Source organism: Coffea eugenioides, chromosome 4 (assembly GCF_003713205.1).
Source record: "Coffea eugenioides isolate CCC68of chromosome 4, Ceug_1.0, whole genome shotgun sequence".
Taxonomy (NCBI): Eukaryota; Viridiplantae; Streptophyta; class Magnoliopsida; order Gentianales; family Rubiaceae; genus Coffea; species Coffea eugenioides.
In genome coordinates, this window is record NC_040038.1 from 24,770,949 (window position 1) to 24,791,480 (window position 20,532).

Below are 20,532 nucleotides of genomic sequence, written 5' to 3' on the forward strand. Positions count from 1 at the left end.
CCATCAAAGTTTCAAGAATTTCCAAGGCAAATCTGCCTTGTACTTCAAATTTTCTTTTCTAAAACCTTTAGCCAATAAATGTCTAAAACATGTCTCATTTGTGATAACTAGGTCTAATAAGAATCCAATATACATTTGGTAGGTGATTAACACCAAGAATTTCAAAACAACAAGTCCCAACCAAGGGTTAGGCCTTTACTAGCCAAAAAGAGGATTTTTACTCACTGCATCAGTTTCAAAATATGGACACAACTCACTCAATTCAACTCAGAATTGAGCGCAGTTGGTGGCGTTGAAAATCTCTTTCATAAAGCTAGAATTTCTCAGAAGAAACCATTATCAAAATCTATTCACAAGCAACTCGTTTTTTGAGCATCATGTTACAGTTCATGTCCTGCCTCCTGAAGAGCAACGAAACAGAACAGAAATTTTCAAATGAATGGTTCGGCTCACTCGAGTGGAACTAGGTCATGCATTTTATACAAATGGAAAGTTTGGATTGTTTAGTTTCCAGTGCCATAAATGGCACTTGATTTCGACATTGGAGCAAAGAGTTATGGCTGATACAAAATGACTGCCTGGGCAATACGGGAATCATTTTCCAGTTTTGCTAACTTTGGAAATCAATTCATTTGACCAACCAAATCATGTTATTTTTCAATGAAACTTTCTACACACTTCATATAACATGTAAACAACATAAAAAAGCCATTAGAACCTCAAAAGTTTGCACAAAAGGGCTCGGACAAGGCAGGGGTAAAATGGTCACTTTTGCTCCAAGCACCTCTTTTGATTTTTTTACCAATAATACAACATTAATCCACTAATATAAGCACTAAACCACCATTAATTTCATCATCCAACATCAAATCAGTCCTTCCATCAAAAGTGGGAGTTCATAGAGCCCACACAATCAATTTCCTCAAAAATAATGCTACCCATTAACATGCATGAGTATATACGTGTAATAGAACTTCCGTAAACTAAGATTTGAGGGGTTGATCGTCCATTACCTCTCGTGATGAACTAGGACAGAATTTTCGGTCCAATGAATGCCCAAGAAAACCGAGGAAATGAAGCTCCTCTCCTTGCCTAGGTGAATCTCCAAGTTGTTGTGAGTTTGTGGTAGAAATTTCAAGTGATTTGGTGCAAGTTTGAGAGGTAAAATGAAGAAGGAACTTTGGTCTCCTTCTCTTGGTGTTGCACGGCTGGTTTGAGAAGGAAAAGAAGAATGGTAGCTGATGATAAGCTTCCGTGGGAAGCTTTGATATTTGTGGCCAAAATTGGTTCGAAAAGTCAACCTTTCAATAGTGCGCGAACGCGCGTGTTTCGTGCTCGTTTCCTCTCGGGTTTGTTTCGGTAGTGCATTAAACCTCTAATGCACTTGTATACATACTATTGTTATTCACTCTTAATTGTCCCAAAATAATGGTCTAAAGTCTCTCAATTAAATCGTGCGTGTGAAAACGCGTATTTTCAAATTAAACGTGATAAAACGAAATTTCTAAGAAATTCTTATAACGATGGTACAACTAACTATCACTTGAGCACTTAATCATAAAAATACCTATTTTAAGACTAATGCACGTATCTCCAATTTTTCAAGCTCAGTGTATCCTCAAATCGGTTATCGTTCCAAACGCACGTGCACTATTTTCACTTAACAGGCTTTCAAAAAAATTAATTTTTGAAACGAGACACTTTAAAAATATAACAAAACTATAGATCCATGTAATTAGGTCTAAAGGGTTTAGAAAATAATATTCGAAAAAAACGGGTGAGCAAATAATTAATTAAGCCATAAAAATAGAATTATAAGTGAGAAAAATTCGGGTCCTCACAACCTCCTCTCCTTAAAAAAAGAATTTCGTCCTCGAAATTCACACTTACGATAATATCGTACCCCTTATTTGCCAGATCCACTAGATCTACAAAAATCCACAACTTCTATAATTTGCACTAACAATTAAGCACTGATTTCTTCATAGGACTCCTACCCTCCAAACTATAGAGCAGTAATCATACTTTACTTGTACCACTCACGAAAATAGGGTTTTCACAAGAATAGTCAACTCCATGGTCAATTAAAGATCTAGTTAAATGATTCCATCTGGTGGTTCAAAACTCGAATAGGAAGATATATTTCAATAGAAAACTAACTTTACCAAAATTTTCGACTCAATTTGTCCAAAAATCATTTACTGGCATGCGATCTCCAAAATTAACAATTTTAGAAATAACCGGATTTCTTTGGACCCAAATGACCACTCAAATTTTTGTTCAAATCAAGTCAATTATAATATGTGAGACAAAAAAAACGAGGGGTTTTTTTTTTTATGTATTTCGGATATGTATGTGGCAAAATACGATTCACGATTTTAAAATTAGAGCTAAAAGATACAAACCTTTCTTCATGGTCCGAAACTAAGTTTTCTTAGTAAGAAACTTTAGGTAATGTTTTTGCCACCGTCATTAATACATATTTCAAATTCCTCAAATACATTTAAGAAGATTAATCAGGCGACTCAATGCATAGGTATTACAGAGCGTATATAATGAAATAATATATAACTGAAGGATGTTTCAAAAATTTCATCAAAGTTTCGAGTTAAGAATTGCGTTTGAATAAACATATATTCTAGAAAATGCTTTTAAGAGAGAAAGTATATATATATATATATATATATATATTTTTACAGCAGATAAGTAATGAGTTCAAGTCACTTTACAAATAACCAACGAAATACTTCGAAAGTTCAAACATTCATAAAAGGTTGAAACATGTCCACAGAACCAACCACAATATACGGTAGAACAATTATTAAAATTGCACAAGGGAGAACCTCTCTAGGTACCCAACTAGATCAATCTTTTATATCTCTGGTAGGTCTAATCTTCTCGTTCATTTTCGATTCATACCTATCACTAAGTTCCCATTGGATTTTATAAGACCGGCCATCATTCTTTCTCAAGAGTGCGGGTTGCCTAAACTCACACCACAACCCATTCATTGTCCTTGCCGAGCCATACTTAATATAAGTCTATAGGCGTAAGAAAAGGAATAATTAAGCATAGAAGAACTTAAAGCATATACAAGTTACAAATACATTTAGAATTAGAAGCATGATTCTTTACATATATCAAAAGTCATAATACGAATCAAGAGGTCATAAACAAGCCAAGTAAAGTATATACCAAGTCAAAGTCAATAAACAAAAATGAACAAGTGATTATCAAAGGTGCATCCATCTCTAAGGCACAAACTCTTAAGTTCTACTCCCATCGTCCCACTACGGAAGATCACAAGTAATGCTTCACTCGATTAATTGGAACTAAATGATCCACATTCCCTAACATGTTCAACTTTAACCCCAACACAAGGATCATCTAGGCCACGATCTTCTTCACCTCGCGCTCTTAATTATTGTGCCATCTTAGCCAAACAATTATCGATTTCTTATAACTATTCACGTGAAATATCGATTCATTCTTATTCCCCGCGAATGGAGATCTCAAGTCCTTAGTATTATTCTCAACGCTTGAGTACTCGGGTACAAGAATCCGAAATAAGATAATTCACATCTCGAGTTGGCCAGTTCCCAAGAGTAAATCATCACATTTGAGATTCCTACTCAACATACATACCAATTGTTTTCCCCAAATATCAAGACAAAGGGGTTTATACTTATCACATTCATGATTCACAGCTTATACTCTAGAAGAGTACTTAAGCCTTTACTCATTCACATAATAAGGACCATAACACCACTTGGCCTAATCTCACCCCGCGCACAGACTACGCGAAGCGGCTTTGATTTTCATCCCTACAAGCTGTCACTTAACTTTCAAACTAGTCCCACAGTCCGGCATCATAAACTTTTAAGCCTAGGATACACTATAAAGATCTGAAACTTAAATTCTGATACCAACTGTGACGCCCCCACTTCTCCCTAAGGCAAACCAAAGGGTATCCGCGGGACGCCTGCCCAGCTCTCGCCAGGACTCACTACAATCCACAATTCAAAAACTCGAAATACTTCAATGACTTCAATACATAATTAAAGTACTCCAAAATATCTCACACTTACAATTAATCAGCTCTCAAGCTTAATACAATCCAAAAGAATATTTACTACAGCCATCTGCTGTAATACAACATTAAATTTTCAAAAGAAGGCAATCTAGTACAATTCACGAGCACTATTGGTTTTGAACCCTGTTAAAAAAACCCAAAACGTGGGATGAGCTACACAGCCCAGTGAGGTTCCAAGACACTCTAGCAGTTCGTACTAAATCAAGTAATTGAGCATATCATATGTATGGTTCAAGATTACACATTGGCATATTAACATGAGACGATAATCATTGTACAAGTAATTTGAGCATATCACAGGTACGGCACATTTGTATGAAACGGTTATCATTATGCAAAATAAACACACATTGAAGGATACGGTGTTCCAATGGAACCATTTCGGTCATCTGCACCTTATAACTTCCGATCCCCACGGTACTGTCTGGCCATCGCCTTATCCCTCCAGTGGTAATACTCGAGTATACCGAAACGGTGGCCCAGGGTTCCAACCTACCCGACCAAACCCAGTCCTGGCTCGAGTAGGTCAGTAACCAAGGGCAGGGCCCAAGTTCAGCTTAGAGCTTACAACATGCACAAGTAATCAAGTAAATCGGTGAACGATAAAATTTATCATTTTAGTAGGTCGAGTGAGATAAAGTACACACTCGCCTTAAAACGGTGGCCCACTTCATATGAGCATATCATTTATGATAATCAAGTAATCAGGTGGTCAAGTAATCAAGTAAGTTGGTGATCACGTAACAGATAATCAAGCAAGCAGGTAACCAAATAGATTAGAAAACGGTAAGTAAACACGGTTAACGGTAAACGGTAAACGGTTAATGGTGGAAATTACGGTTAATTGGTAGACATATGTCATTTCAATATGCCGCCTTTGGTCGTGTCCCACTATTACCATGTAAGAGTCGAGAAGATTCACTCCAATCGACTTATGCTGCCATGGCATAATTAATCATTTAAACATATCATGTAAATATGCTCTCCAAGCATTTCATATCTAGTATTTCAAGTAATCACATAAATATGCTCTTTAAGCATTTCATATCGAATAGTTCAAATATACATACTTCAGGTATTTCATGTCGAGTAATTCAAGTATATCTTATTCAAATATGGATGAGTGTGGTAAATACTTAACATATAGCACTTAACACTTAATGACCATGAGTTAAGCATGTCATAGACTTATTCCAATTAGGTATTCCTATATGGAACACTCACCTATTCAAAACAAGTGATTAAGTACTCAAAGAAGCGTTTGGGCGTCCACTTCGAGTTCCTCTTGAAGGTCTCCTTGAGCGCCTGAGTAATTAACCATCAACTATTATACACTATCACTTAGAACCCCTACTTATCAAAGAAGGTTGTACAATTTAAAGAGAATTCATGAATTGGGTCTTAATTATTCATAATCGAGGCTCAGGAGTGAAGTTTTAAAGTCTAAAGAGAAAGACTAGCATTTTTCACGAAATCGAATTCAAAATGTTCAATCGATATCGAGAAAAGAAGGCAAGTTTCAAAAATCTTATTTTCTAAGAAATTGACAAATTTCAGCTTTGGATGTCGATTTTAGAAAAATCATATCTTGCATTATATAGGTCCAAAATTAGAAAACTTGATACCATTAGAAACCTCTTCAAAAGTACTAAAAGTTCTTAGAATATACTTTTCCATGATTCCAAATGGAAGGTATTCAAAAATAGGCTCAAAGTTGTTGTTTTGGCACTTAAGATAGTTTCGGGGTTGGTTTTTGACCAACTTTGAAAATCCGGCAAAATTCTCACAATACGAACTAGCATCCAAAATTTGGAACTCAATTAGAGCTACATTAAAAGTTTAAAACAAAACAAACGGAACAAGAATCGAAGTTTTGAGCGCCAAGATATAGCAGCTCAAAATTGGCTAAAAATTCCTCCTTGATCAAGAATTTCCAGATTTAAAACATGAACTTTGGGACTTCAGTTGGATATTGAAATAGACTCAGAATGGCACCAAAATAGCAGTATTACACTACCATATAAGGGCTATTCCTCTGTCAAATTTCATAGGAAAATTCATTCGGCAAGTTGGTTAACAAAACCATCAAAGTTTCAAGAATTTCCAAGGCAAATCTGCCTTGTACTTCAAATTTTCTTTTCTAAAACCTTTAGCCAATAAAATGTCTAAAACATGTCTCATTTGTGATAACCAGGTCTAATAAGAATCCAATATACATTTGGTAGGTGATTAACACCAAGAATTTCAAAACAACAAGTCCCAACCAAGGGTTAGGCCTTTACTAGCCAAAAAGAGGATTTTTACTCACTGCATCAGTTTCGAAATATGAACACAACTCACTCGATTCAACTCGGAATTGAGCGCAGTTGGTGGCGTTCAAAAGCTCTTTCATAAAGCTAGAATTTCTCAGAATAAACCATTATCAAAATCTATTCACAAGAAACTCTTTTTTTGAGCATCAAGTTACAGTTCATGTCCTGCCTCCTGAAGAGCAACGAAACAGAACAGAAATTTTCAAATGAATGGTTTGGCTTACTCGAGTGGAACTAGGTCATGCATTTTATACAAATGGAAAGTTGGGATTGTTTAGTTTCCAGTGCCATAAATGGCACTTGATTTCGACATTGGAGCAAAGAGTTATGGCTGATACAAAATGACTGCCTGGGCAATACGGGAATCATTTTCCATTTTGCTAACTTTGGAAATCAATTCATTTGACCAACCAAATCATGTTATTTTTTAATGAAACTTTCTACACACTTCATATAACATGTAAAAAACAGAAACAAGCCATTAGAACCTCAAAAGTTTGCACAAAAGGGCTCGGACAAGGCAGGGGTAAAATGGTCACTTTTGCTCCAAGCACCTCTTTTGATTTTTTACCAACAATACAACATTAATCCACTAATATAAGCACTAAACCACCATTAATTTCATCATCCAACATCAAATCAGTCCTTCCATCAAAAGTGGGAGTTCATAGAGCCCACACAATCAATTTCCTCAAAAATAATGCTACCCATTAACATGCATGAGTATATACGTGTAATAGAACTTCCGTAAACTAAGATTTGAGGGGTTGATCGTCCATTACCTCTCGTGATGAACTAGGACAGAATTTTCGGTCCAATGAATGCCCAACAAAACCGAGGAAATGAAGCTCCTCTCCTTGCCTAGGTGAATCTCCAAGTTGTTGTGAGTTTGTGGTAGAAATTTCAAGTGATTTGGTGCAAGTTTGAGAGGTAAAATGAAGAAGGAACTTTGGTCTCCTTCTCTTGGTGTTGCACGGCTGGTTTGAGAAAGAAAAGAAGAATGGTGGCTGATGATAAGCTTCTTTGATATTTGTGGGTAAAATTGGTTCCAAAAGTCAACCTTTCAATAGCGCGCGAACGCGCGCGTTTCGTGCTCGTTTCCTCTCGGGTTTGTTTCAGTAGTGCACTAAACCTCTAATGCACTTGTATATATACTATTGTTATTCACTCTTAATTGTCCCAAAATAATGATCTAAAGTCTCTCAATTAAATCGTGCGTGTGAAAACGCGTATTTTCAAATTAAACGTGATAAAACGAAATTTCTAAGAAATTCTTATAACGATGGTACAACTACCTATCACTTGAGCAGTTAATCATAAAAATACCTATTTTAAGACTAATGCACGTATCTCCAATTTTTCAAGCTCAGTGTATCCTCAAATCGGTTATCGTTCCAAACGCACGTGCACTATTTTCACTTAACAGGCTTTCAAAAAAATTAATTTTTGAAATGAGACACTTTAAAAATACAACAAAGCTATAGATCCATGTAATTAGGTCTAAAGGGGTTAGAAAATAATATTCGAAGAAAACGGGTGAGCAAATAATTAATTAAGCCATAAAAATAGAATTATAAGTGAGAAAAATTCGGGTCCTCACAGAATTTGCCTTAGGTTAAAACATGAAAGTTATAGGAAATAATTTTTTATAGTTTTCTGTAAAATTTCAGCCCAATCCGAGCTCGGTAGCCTGTGAAAAGATGGAAATACCCAGACTGCCGTAGGTAAGAGTTTGGTGACAGTGTTGACAGTTCACCCAATCTGACCGCGACCGTTCACCCAATCTGATCGTGACCGTTCACCCTGATGTGTACTAAATTAGATTTTGGCCAAAACATAAAAGTTGTAGTGCTTTGTCTTAACTTTCTAACAGCCCTGGAAACACCTTAATTGGATTTCGGTAGCCTGAGTTATGGTCATTTAACCAGAATGCGGTTGTTTGTACGATTCTGGTTTGGTACATTAAAATTTTGACCTAGCTACACTATGAACTGGACTGAGTGATCTTCATAAAAATTGTAGCCCTTTATCTTAGCTTCGAAACGGTATAAATTTAACCGCAATCTGATAATCGTAGCTCCGGTTGTGTTCAATACGCAAAATAACGTCAAATCTGCCTTTTGGATTTAGGGCTTAAACTTCATTTCTGGACTCTCCCTAGTTTGATTTTGCACTTATACGTTCTATTTGATCTTACTCTAGTAGTATGTGGATTCGGCTTATGACTCGTATTCGAGTCTCATTGTGTTTACTTGAATGTTTTAGGGCGTGCCGGTGACCCATGGCGCTCATTGGACGGAAATTTGTGAAATTCCTTTTGTTTGATTGGTGAGTGTACTACTCACATGATTGATACTTCTTGGCTTTGTTATACTTGAGATTTATGATTGGAATATTTGTGTTTACTGATGATACTGGTTGAGACGAGGGTGTACTTTACCACTCTCGTACTCTATGGCTTAATTGACTGTTTACTGTATCACTTGAATTGTCTTGATTATACTTGAATTGGTGTCGTTTGGACGTGTATCCAACTACTTATACTGTTGATTCTGAGCTCAACCCCATTGGTGGTCAATTGAATCGAGCCAGCAAGGGCTTGGTCGAAGAAATTGATAAGCCATGGGGAACTGTTTCTAAGGATTCGATGGGTACGAGACTCTTGATTCCGGTATACTCGAGTATTACCATTACTGAACTGGTTGGAGTTCGGACCCGGTAGGGGTATGTGAGGTGGAAGGAATCGGAGAAAGTGGAGTCTACGGTATTGGTTACTCCTTAAACGTCGACGGAGGGTCAACGGGGCGAGATCAAGTACGGCAAGCGAGGAAAAGGGCTATTGAGATCCGACCATATCCTTTTAGAAATCTTTATTGAAATGTGGTGCTAGTTGATTCATTTATTGAATGTATTTGGATTGAGCAACTTTGTGCTTATGTGAAATTGTTTAGTTGCGTGATGGTACCTCATTGGGCGAAAGCTTACCTTGTTGACTTTGTTTTCCTTACAGGGAGTATCTTTTGAAGGTTATGGAGCTTTAAAACATGAGTTGAGCTAGTTTAAATATTCTTTTGTATAACTCCTCGATGGGTGGAAAACCTTAAATGTATCTTGATCGAACATTTCCTTTTGATCTGTAAAGTTCCAACCTTGTGTATATTAAAGTATTTAGTAATGTTCATGTGTTGTTTTGGCTTGGAATTGTTCTTTCGCTATGGTGGTAGAATCGTTTAAGTGCAGTATTATATTTTGGAATGTTTAGCTTATGTTAATTTTGTCCTAGTAGTCCTGGCGAAAGTTGGGCAGGTAGTCCGCTAACCCCTTTGGTCCGCCTTAGGGGAAGGTGGGGCTGTCACAGGTGGTATCAGAGCCTAGGTTAGAAATGACCTAGGCAAGTTTGAAATTTTGTTCCTTAGGGCCTGTGAGGGAAGTGTTAAGGTACTGTTAGGCGTGATTATGCTTATGTTGCTTAAGATATGAATCCTTTTCCCATCCTTGTAGGTTATGGTTGGAACAAGTGGAGAGGGTGGAGGTGAGCCACCTCAGAGTCGGTCACGAGTCATTGATTACCAGAAGAGGTCGGGAGGCCCGATCCGGCTTTGATATGCCGCTAGTCGGGTTCGTTGTTGTGACCGTTGCCGAAACCACTCTTACGTCGACCACGTGGTCGTGGCGGTGTTAGGCGAACGGAGGAGACTTAGGCGTGCCGCCGCCAGGGATCACACGGAGATACTTAGGCTGAGGGGCATCACGAGGATGCAAGCCGACCGGATAGGGGAGCTCCGTGAGGACATAGCTATGGAGCAGGAACACACTAATGCTCTTAGGGAACAATTGCAAGGGGTTAACCAGCGTCTGACCAATGTCGTCTGGGAAGTTAGAGACCGTTCTGGAGGCATTATTAATGAGTGTGAAGCGCTGATCCAAGATGTGATTGGCGCCAATGTGCAGGTAGTGGCTCCCGGTGGCAATGCACCTAGTGAGGGGAGTACCCCTAGTTCTAGCCAAGGGGGAGAGTCTGTGGCCTCCGTAGGGAATTAGGCTAGAACTTTTGAACCGCTTTTGATTCCATGAAGGGAATAGTTAGGAAAGGCTCTTAGTTAGCCGTTTTGGCCTAACTTTGTATATTGTTTTGGATGACCCTTTTGTTTCATGGGATGACTTTTGTATGTACTTGACTGACTGTTTTGTATAATGGCTTGATCCTATTATGTGTTCTATGTACATGTGTTATGTGTTTAAATGCTCTATGAAGTAGTTGTTTTGGCTAATTGTTCGTGTTTATTGTTATGAAAAGGGGTTATGTGCCCTTTCGCATTATACTTATCTTTTGACCTTAAATTGACTTAGATCGATGGAGGGCACTCGTAGTGGTCGAGGCCGGGGACGCGGGAGTAGGCAACCCACGTTGGAAAGGGGCACTGGGGAAACCTCGTCTGGACCAAACCCTGAACCTTGAATTGATCCCAACGTCCAAATAGCGGCTGCCATGCAGTAAATGATTAATTTACTAGCCCAAGTGATGCACCAACAGGGTCAAAACCCTAACCCCAACCCTGGGAATCCCGGTAATCAAGTGGAGAGTGAGGATAGGGCTCTCGAGAGGTTTCAGAAGTTTGCCCCAACAAAGTTTATTGAGGGACCCGATCCGGACGTGATCGAAAGGTGGCTAGAAAAGATGGTGGATATCCTTGCCGCCTTACATTATACGAAAGAGAGGCAGGTGACTTTTGCCGTCTTTCAACTGGAAGGGGCGGCCCGTTCCTGGTGGAACGTTATACGATAAAAGTGGGAGCGGGAACAAACGCCCAGGACCTGGGTGAACTTTATGAGGGAGTTCAACGCCAAATTCTTCCCTCCTCTGGTTTAGGAGCAGAAAGAAGATGAATTTATCCGACTTTGCCAAGGGACCCAGACTGTGGCCGAATACGAGAGCCAATTCACTCGGCTGTCCAAATTTACACCCGAACTCATCGTGACCGAGCAACGGAGAATACGGCGATTCGTCCAAGGTCTGAACGTGGAAATCCAGAAGGATCTAGCTGTGGCCCAAATTAACGCCTTCAGCGATGCCGTAGAGAAGGCGCAACGAGTAGAGAATGCTCGGCTACAGGTGAGAAACTTCCAAGCTAAAAAATGAGGGTTCCCTGGAAGTAGCTCGGGGCAGGGGGATAAGAGTACCCCTCCCAAGTTTGGACGAGGAACCGAAGGTGAAAGGCAGCCGGGCGTAGGTAGAGGGGCTTAGTCAAGAGGTGGCCCAGCGGGGAGAGGTCAAAGAGGAGGTTTCCAGAGAGGTTCGAGTTCTGCATCCCGTAGACCCTGTGGGTATTGCGGAAAGCCAAATCACACAGAGGACAACTGCTGGAAGAAGGAGGGAAAGTGCCTGCGTTGTGGAAGCGCAGACCACCGGCTCGCCACCTGTCCAGTTCTAAAGCAAGATGGAAAGGGAAGTCAACAACCGCCAAGGACCAGTTCTGGACCAGTTAAGGTAGACGGGACAAAACCCAAGATGTCAGCTCGAGTGTATTCGTTAGAGCTCCAACAGGTCCCAGACTCTTCCGAGGTCGTAGAAGGTACGATCCCTGTATTTCACCGATTTGCGAAGGTTTTAGTAGATCCTGGTGCCACCCATTCCTTTGTTAACCCTAATTTCATGTGTGGTATTGATATCAAGCCTGCTAGTTTACCTTATGATCTAGAAGTTAGTACCCCCACTGGGGACCATCATTTGATTACTAGTATGGTTTACAAGGACTGCGAGGTTTGGGTAGGAGAGAGAAAATTGCTAGGGGATTTGATAAGCCTATCCATTCAAGGGTATGACGTGATCTTGGGCATGGACTGGTTAGCCAGGTATAATGCTCAATTAGATTGTTCAATTAGATTGTAAGAAGAAGGTGGTAGAGTTTCGCATCCCTGGGGAGGCGACCTTAAGGTTGAATATAAGGGATAGGCTAGCCTCATCTGCCTTGATCTTGAGTATTCGGGTTAGGAAATTACTAAGTAGAGGGGTGCAAGGGTTCTTAGCCTTTCTAATCAATACTCCCACCGATAAATTGAAGGTAGAGGATGTGCACATAGTGAAGGAATATCCAGATGTGTTCCCTGATGAGTTAGTTGCCCTACTTCCGGAGAGAGAGATAGAGTTCAAAATTGACTTGTTACCTGGAACGTCACCTATCTCAAAAATTTCGTATCGGATGGCACCTGCTGAGCTTAGGGAGTTGAAATTACAGTTACAAGACCTTTTGGAACGGGGTTTCATTCACGAGAGTGGGTCTCCCTGGGGAGCCCCTGTGTTGTTCGTGAAGAAAAAAGACGGGAGTCTGCGTATGTGCATGACTACCGGGGGCTGAACAATGTGACGGTTAAAAATAAGTATCCATTGCCCCATATTGATGAGTTATTTGACCAGTTGCAGGGAGCCGTGGTCTTCTCGAAATTAGATCTTCGACAGGGGTATTACCAATTGTTGATTAGGAAAGAAGATATCCCGAAAACTGCTTTCAACTCGAGATATGGGTACTACGAATTCGCAGTTATGCCCTTTGGACTGACCAATGCCCCTACCGCCTTCATGGACTTAATGGATAGGGTTTTTAAGCCCTACCTAGATCGATTTGTTGTTGTTTTTATTGATGACATCCTGATTTACTCCAAGACGCATGAGGAGCATGAGCAGCACCTAAGAGTCGTTTTGCAAACCCTAAGAGAGCATCAGTTATACGCCAAGTTCAGTAAGTGTGAATTTTGGCTGAAGAAAATTTCTTTCTTAGGGCACGTAATTTCCCAAGAGGGCATCTAGGTTGACCCAGCGAAAGTAAAGGCCGTGACTAATTGGTAGAGGCCAGAAAATCCCACGGAAATTTGTAGTTTTCTAGGGTTAGCTGGGTACTACCGGCGTTTCATTAAAGACTTTTCTAAACTGGCCGGTCCTTTAACCGACCTGACGAAGAAACATGGTCAGTTTGTGTGGGATGCCAAATGCGAAACGAGTTTTCGAGAGTTAAAGAAAAGATTAACCATGGCGCCAGTTCTAACTTTGCCTAACGGAGGGACAGGTTCACCGTTTACACCGACGCGTCGCAGGAAGGTCTGGGGTGTGTGCTGATGCAAAACTGGAATCTGATATGTTTTGCCTCTAGGAAGTTGAAACCCCACGAGCAGAACTACCCAACCCACGATCTTGAGTTAGCCACGGTTGTTTTCGCTCTCGGTTGTTTTTGCTCTGAAAAAGTGGAGGCACTATCTATACAGGATAACGTTCGAGGTGTACTCAGACCATAAGAGTCTTAGATACCTCTTCTCGCAGAAGGAATTAAACATGAGGCAGCGACGGTGGATAGAATTTCTGGAGGATTACGACTGCACCATCAACTATCATCCGGGGAAAAGCGAACGTAGTGGCCGATGCCTTAAGTTGAAAGACTCAAGTAGCAGGGTTAATGATTAAAGACTGGGATTTGTTAGAATCCGTTTGTGAGTGGAAACCCTGCCTTGGGAGTCATAAGGTGGTTTTTAGTAATATTAAGGTAACATCTACCCTACTGGAACGAATTAAGGAAGTGCAAAAGAAAGATTCGATAGTGCGGAAGTGGGGAGCGAAGGTGGAAAAAGAGGAATCGACCGACTTCAACTTTAGTCCCGAGGGTGTTTTGAAATACCGAAACCGCGTGGTGGTGCCTAAAGATGAAACGTTAAAGACGGAGATCTTAGAGGAGGCTCATCGATCCAAATACACGATCCATCCGGGTAGTAGCAAGATGTACCAGGACCTGAAAGGAACTTATTGGTGGGATAACATGAAGAAGGAAATTGCTTTATATGTGCAGAAATGTCTGGTTTGCCAACAAGTCAAGGCGGAGCATCAAAAACCATCCGGCTTGTTACAACCTCTTGAGATACCCGAATGGAAATGGAAAAACATCACAATGGATTTCGTTTCAGGTTTGCCGCGAACGCAACGAGGACACGATGCCATGTGGGTGATCCTCGATCGATTAACCAAATCGGCTCATTTCTTGCCGGTAAACATGAAGTATTCCATGGACAAACTGGCTCAGGTGTACATGGACGAGATCGTAAGGCTACATGGCGTTCCCGTGAGCATCGTTTCAGATAGAGATCCCGGTTTCGTATCTAGGTTTTGGTAGAAGTTTCAGGAGACTGTAGAGACTAAACTCAACCTAAGCACCACCTATCATCCTCAGACGGATGGACAATCAGAGCGAACAATCCAAACTCTCGAGAATATGCTAAGGACCTGTATTCTGGATTTTGAAGGTAATTGGGGTCAACATATGACCTTAGTAGAGTTTGCTTACAATAATAGTTACCATTCATCAATTCAAATGGCTCCATACGAAGCGCTGTATGGGAGGAAGTGCCGGTCACCGATCTATTGGGACGAAGTCGGCGAGAGGAAGGTGCTAGATCCAACAACTATCCCATGGATGGAAGATGCACAAGAAAAAGTCAAGTTGATACGACAAAGACTCCAAACAGCTCAAAACCGACAGAAGAGCTACGCGGACAATCGAAGAAAAGATCTGGAGTTCGAAGTTGGGGACTGTGTGTTCCTTAAGGTCACACCATTATGAAGCGTCACAGCAGGTAGAGGAAAGAAACTCCAACCAAGGTTCGTCAGACCTTTCAAGATTCTCCTGAGGGTTGGTAAAATAGCATATCGGCTAGAACTACCGTCAAGTCTATCCAGAATTCACGACGTCTTCCACGTCTCGATGCTTAAAAAGTATTATCCCGACCCGTTTCATATCTTACAACCGGAGGAAATCAAGATAGATGAATCTCTCACCTACGAAGAAAAACATGTACAGTTGCTTGACCGAAAAGTTAAGGAACTGAGAAACAAACAGATTCCGTTGGTGAAGATCTTGTGGAGAAACCATAGGTAGAGGAAGCTACCTGGGAGGTGGAAGAAGAGATGAAAAAGAAATACCCTGAATTGTTCGTGAATCAAGGTGAGAAAATTTCGAGGGTGAAATTCTTTTAAGGGGGAGAGAGTGTGAGAACCCGTGAATTTTCTTATTTTCTAGGCTTTATTTTATTTAATTACACGCCTTTATGCATTTTGTTTTCTTAGGAGAAAATTTTCTAAATCATTTTTATAAGGAAATATGGTTTTTAAATTATTTTTCTAGTATAAGTCAGTTCATGAGAATTTAGGAAGGTATACCGGGCGTGGGACCCGCTAGTGCGGAAAGCTCAGAAAAATTCGGCCAATTAGGTTAAGTTTCATATACCGGGATTAGTTTATCAGGTGTTAAGAGATAATTAGAGGTTACCCAAATGAATGGGTGTTGGAGAGACAAAAGGATAGCGTTGCATTAATAAGGGTGACAAGTGTCACCTTATGATTTAATCTTGGATTTTGACCACTATTCATCACTTTACCAATTAATCAAAATTGACCCAAAAATCATCTTCATTTCAAGCTTCTCTTGGCCGGCCATCTCAAGAAGAAAAGAAAAGAAAACTCTCAACTTTCTTGCTTTCAATCTTTGTAAGTCCCAAAGACAACCAAGAGGGGGGGGGGTGAATTGGGTTATTCAAAATCTTAATCAGATTTAGGCAATTTTTACTAAATGAAAATTTCCTTCTTTTCTAGTAATGATCAACCAAGTAGATTAGAAGACAAGAGCAATATTGATCAGAAACACAAGTATAGACAAGCAATGAGAATTTTATTAAACAGAAAAGTAAATTGGGGAATCAAACCAAGTGTCTACCAAGCTATCCTCAAACTTGAAGACCACACACTAGGAAGAGCAACTTCTCTTTGATGGAAGACGATCAACTAGATGTACAATGGAGGGAGCACTTCCTCCTTGCCCTAAGCCTCACTTAGTCAAGCTAAGAAGTTTTACAATCACTTAGAAAACCCTCAACAAAGCTACACTAAAGATCCTTTCAATCACAAAAGAAATGCTCACCAGAAATTCACACCACTTTAAAACAAATCTTGCTTTGGAGACTATTTTCTAGCTAAAATATCTCTTGAGATCTTGTAAACAAAGTGTGCAAAAGTCCTCCCTTCGTTCAGAACAGTTTGTTTTTAAAGGGGAACAGAAATGAGCTTCATTAAAGCTTCCAACGGATAGAAGGCAGATGAAGGGTCAGCTAGCCGTTGGGGCTTTCGGACGTCCGACGATCAAATCATCGTCCGAACCAATCGTCCGAAAATAGCCAAGTTGAAGTTCGGACGTCCGATGAGATTTTTGTCGTCCGACAGCACAGCGTCCGATCGTAGGCCGAGAGCTAGCAAGTTATCTTGGAATTTTTCGGACGTCCGATCTGGTTGATATGCGTCCGAGGTGTGCGTCCGATCCTTCCGGACGTCCGACAGTTTCCTTTCGGCCGTCCGACCTGATTGTCCTGTTTTTGCTTCTCATTTTGGTTGTCTTGCATTTCATGACATATTTGAACCTGATTCTTGGATAGACAAAAACACTTGTATTTGAAGGAGGTTAGATAAACATTTCAAAGTACCAAGAATGACAAACTAGACATACTTAAAAGACAGTATCTTTGATCGGAACAAAACAATGACTAAATTCATTTATATTATTTCAATCTTGTTTGCCACATCCAAAACATCGTAGACTGGAGTCAATCAAACATATGCTTTCCTTGTTCCATCAGGCCTGATCAATCTTGGTCAGTATAAACGAACTTTTGTGATCATCAAAACCAAGAATAACAATCTTGCTCAATCTCCCAATCCAACCGATTAAATTTGAAATTCCTCCTTAAAAACCCTTAGTTTAGTAGTAGTGAGGTTGGTTGTGAAGTGGTTTGGAAGAAAGTGGTGCTAAGTTGGGTCTTTTCTCGAGGTTGCAAGGTGAGTAGTTAAGGAATTCCTTCTTTGGTTTTGATAATGTGAAAATATTTCAGTTTGGTCAGAACCTTTCCTTAGATTGGCAAAAAATTGATGCAACATATCAGGATAGTAGACATTTGGCATAGAAATAAGATGTGACCATTTCTGGAAAGCAAATAAACTCAGAATGGATTCTAAACCTATGGAGCGAAATTCAGAGGGGTTTACAGTTCTTTGAGGGATGACACCCTTCTGGGATATCCAGGAGTATTTGTCTTTCGCAGCATCATCAAAGAATGTAGGAGGAGGGGCTGATTTTGGAGGCGGTTGAGAAGATGTCCCCTGTCCAGATTCAGGCTGAGAGGAGGGTTGTGGTGTAGGCCGTGACATTTGACCCTTGATAGCTCCTCTTTTGAAGCGTTTGGATGTCCGTTTGACAGTGGGAAGACTCTCATCCTCATCCCTGAGTGGATGCTTGCGTCCGGCAGTAACTTTTCCTCCCCTTAGATTCACCATTGTGCGAAATGTGTGGAATGAGGGATGCAAATGATGCACACAGCAGTAGGGAAGTGAATCGCACAGAAATTTTGGGACACAAAGTCCTTGAACAAGATTTGACAGAGCGGTTATGAGAAAGTAGGGTTTTGAGGGAAATTTGGGAATTTACGAAATGTTTTGCGATTCGATGAAATAATTATGAGAAATGAATCGCAATCAATCAGGAAAAGTTTTGTTTGAGTCAATTTGGGAATGAGAGCTTCAGAATGGTATGAATTTGAGAGTGAGAAATGAGAGGGTTTTCGTCCGAGAGGAAATAGAAAAGAAGAGTTTGAAGCAAATGAGGGAGAAAGTTAATTTAAAAAGTGAGTCGTTGCACTGTCGGACGGCCGAACGAAGTTGTGCGTCCGACAGTTGTGTCCGAACAGGCGCAATTCTGGAAAATGGCTGAAGAACATCATCGGACGTCCGTTCATATTCTTTCGGACGTCCGAAGACTTTGAGAAATTTTAGGATGATTTTTCGATTATTCTTAATTTTGATCTTAGATGAATGAACTGATCTAATGGCAGAGCTTTGGTAAAAATATCAGCAAATTGATCTTTAGAACAAATATAATTTACACATATGTCACCTTTTTGAACAAGATCACGAATAAAGTGATGCTTTATATCTATGTGCTTTGTCCTAGAATGATGAATAGGATTTTTGGTCAAATTTATAGCACTAGTATTATCACAGAATACAGGCATGCAGTCATACAACAATCCAAAATCATTCAAAGTGTGCTTCATCCATAAAAGTTGAGCACAACATGCACTAGCGGCAATATATTCCGCTTCGGTTGTAGACAAAGATATTGCATTTTGCTTTTTGCTAAACCAAGAGACTAAACAATTTCCAAGAAAATGACAAGTTCCACTAGTACTCTTTCTATCCACACGACAACCTCCAAAATCAGCATCCGAATAACCGTATAGTGCAAACTCATTAGATCTAGCATACCAAAGACCATAGTCTAATGTACCTTTCAAATACCTAAAAATTCTTTTTACAGCATTCAAATGTGATTCTTTTGGACAAGATTGAAATCTAGCACACAAGCAAACAGCAAACATAATATCAGGTCTACTTGCTGTTAAATAGAGTAGGCTTCCGATCATACCTCTATATTGCTTTTCATCCACATGATTACCTTCTTCATCTTTGTCAAGCTTTGTAGAAGTGCACATTGGAGTTCCAACTTGCTTTGAGTCCTCCATGCCAAACCTTTTCAGCAACTCCTTGGTATATTTTGCTTGATTTATAAAAATTCCCTCAAGAGCTTGATGTATTTGAAGTCCAAGGAAGAAATTTAATTCTCCCATCATACTCATTTCAAATTCACTTTGCATAGTGGTGAAAAAATCCTTGCATAGATACTCATTAGTAGCACCAAAAATAATATCATCAACATATATTTGCACAATAAGAAGGTCATTCAACACTTGCTTAGTAAAAAGTGTGGTGTCCACAACACCCCTTTTGAAACCATTTTCAATCAAAAAACCACTTAGTCTTTCATACCAAGCTCTTGGAGCTTGTTTTAGACCATATAAAGCTTTAGATAGTTTAAACACATGACTTGGAAATTTTGTATTTTCAAAAACCGGGGGGTTGATCCACATATACTTCTTGATCAATAAAACCATTTAAAAAGGCACTTTTAACATCCATTTGAAACAATTTGAAGCCTTTAAAGCATGCAAAAGCAAGAAGCATTCTAATAGATTCTAATCTTGCTACGGGAGCAAATGTTTCATCAAAATCAATTCCTTCTTCTTGTGCATATCCTTTAGCAACTAATCTGGCTTTATTTCTTACAACAACACCTTTATCATCTAACTTATTTCTAAAAATCCACTTTGTGCCAATGATAGGTTGATTTTGAGGTCTATCAACAAGTGTCCAAACTTCATTCCTCTCAAATTGATTAAGTTCCTCTTGCATTGCCAAAATCCAGTTTTCATCCTTTAAAGCATCATTGACATTTTTGGGTTCAAAAAAAGACACTAAAGCAAAATTGTCAATCAATTTTCTAGATGAGGAACGAGTGTTTACCTTCTCGGATGGATCACCAATTATAAGCTCTTTTGGATGATTTTGGCTGAATTTCCAAGCCTTGGGAAGATCTTTGAGTGGATCATCATTTTTGTCTTCATCTTCCTCTTCTTGATCATTATGAACTTCATTTTCCATTTCAGTTGCTGCTGGTTTAGAGCTTCCTTCATTTCCAATTGATAGCTTTTCCATTCCTTCTCGAACACCTACATCATCATCCTCACACGAACTTTTGGAATTATCATCATTTGTTTCATCAAATGTTATATGTATAGCTTCTTCAATCACAAGATTCCTTCTATTAAAAACTCTATATCCTCTTTTATTCTCACAATACCCCAAAAATATTCCTTCATCAGATTTTTTATCAAACTTACCAAGATGTTCCTTTAGATTCAAAATAAAACATTTACAACCAAATACTTTGAAATAACCAACTGTAGGTTTCTTATCAAAAATCAGCTCATAAGGAGTTTTTCTTTAAGATAGGTCTCAAGAGAATTCTATTCATCACATAACATGCAGTGTTTACCGCTTCAGCCCAAAGATATTTAGGCAACCTACATTCATTTAACATAGTTCTAGCAGCCTCTTGGAGAGTCCTGTTTTTCCTTTCTACAACACCATTTTGCTGTGGAGTTCTTGCAATAGAAAACTCATGAGTTATGCCATTATGATCACAAAATTCT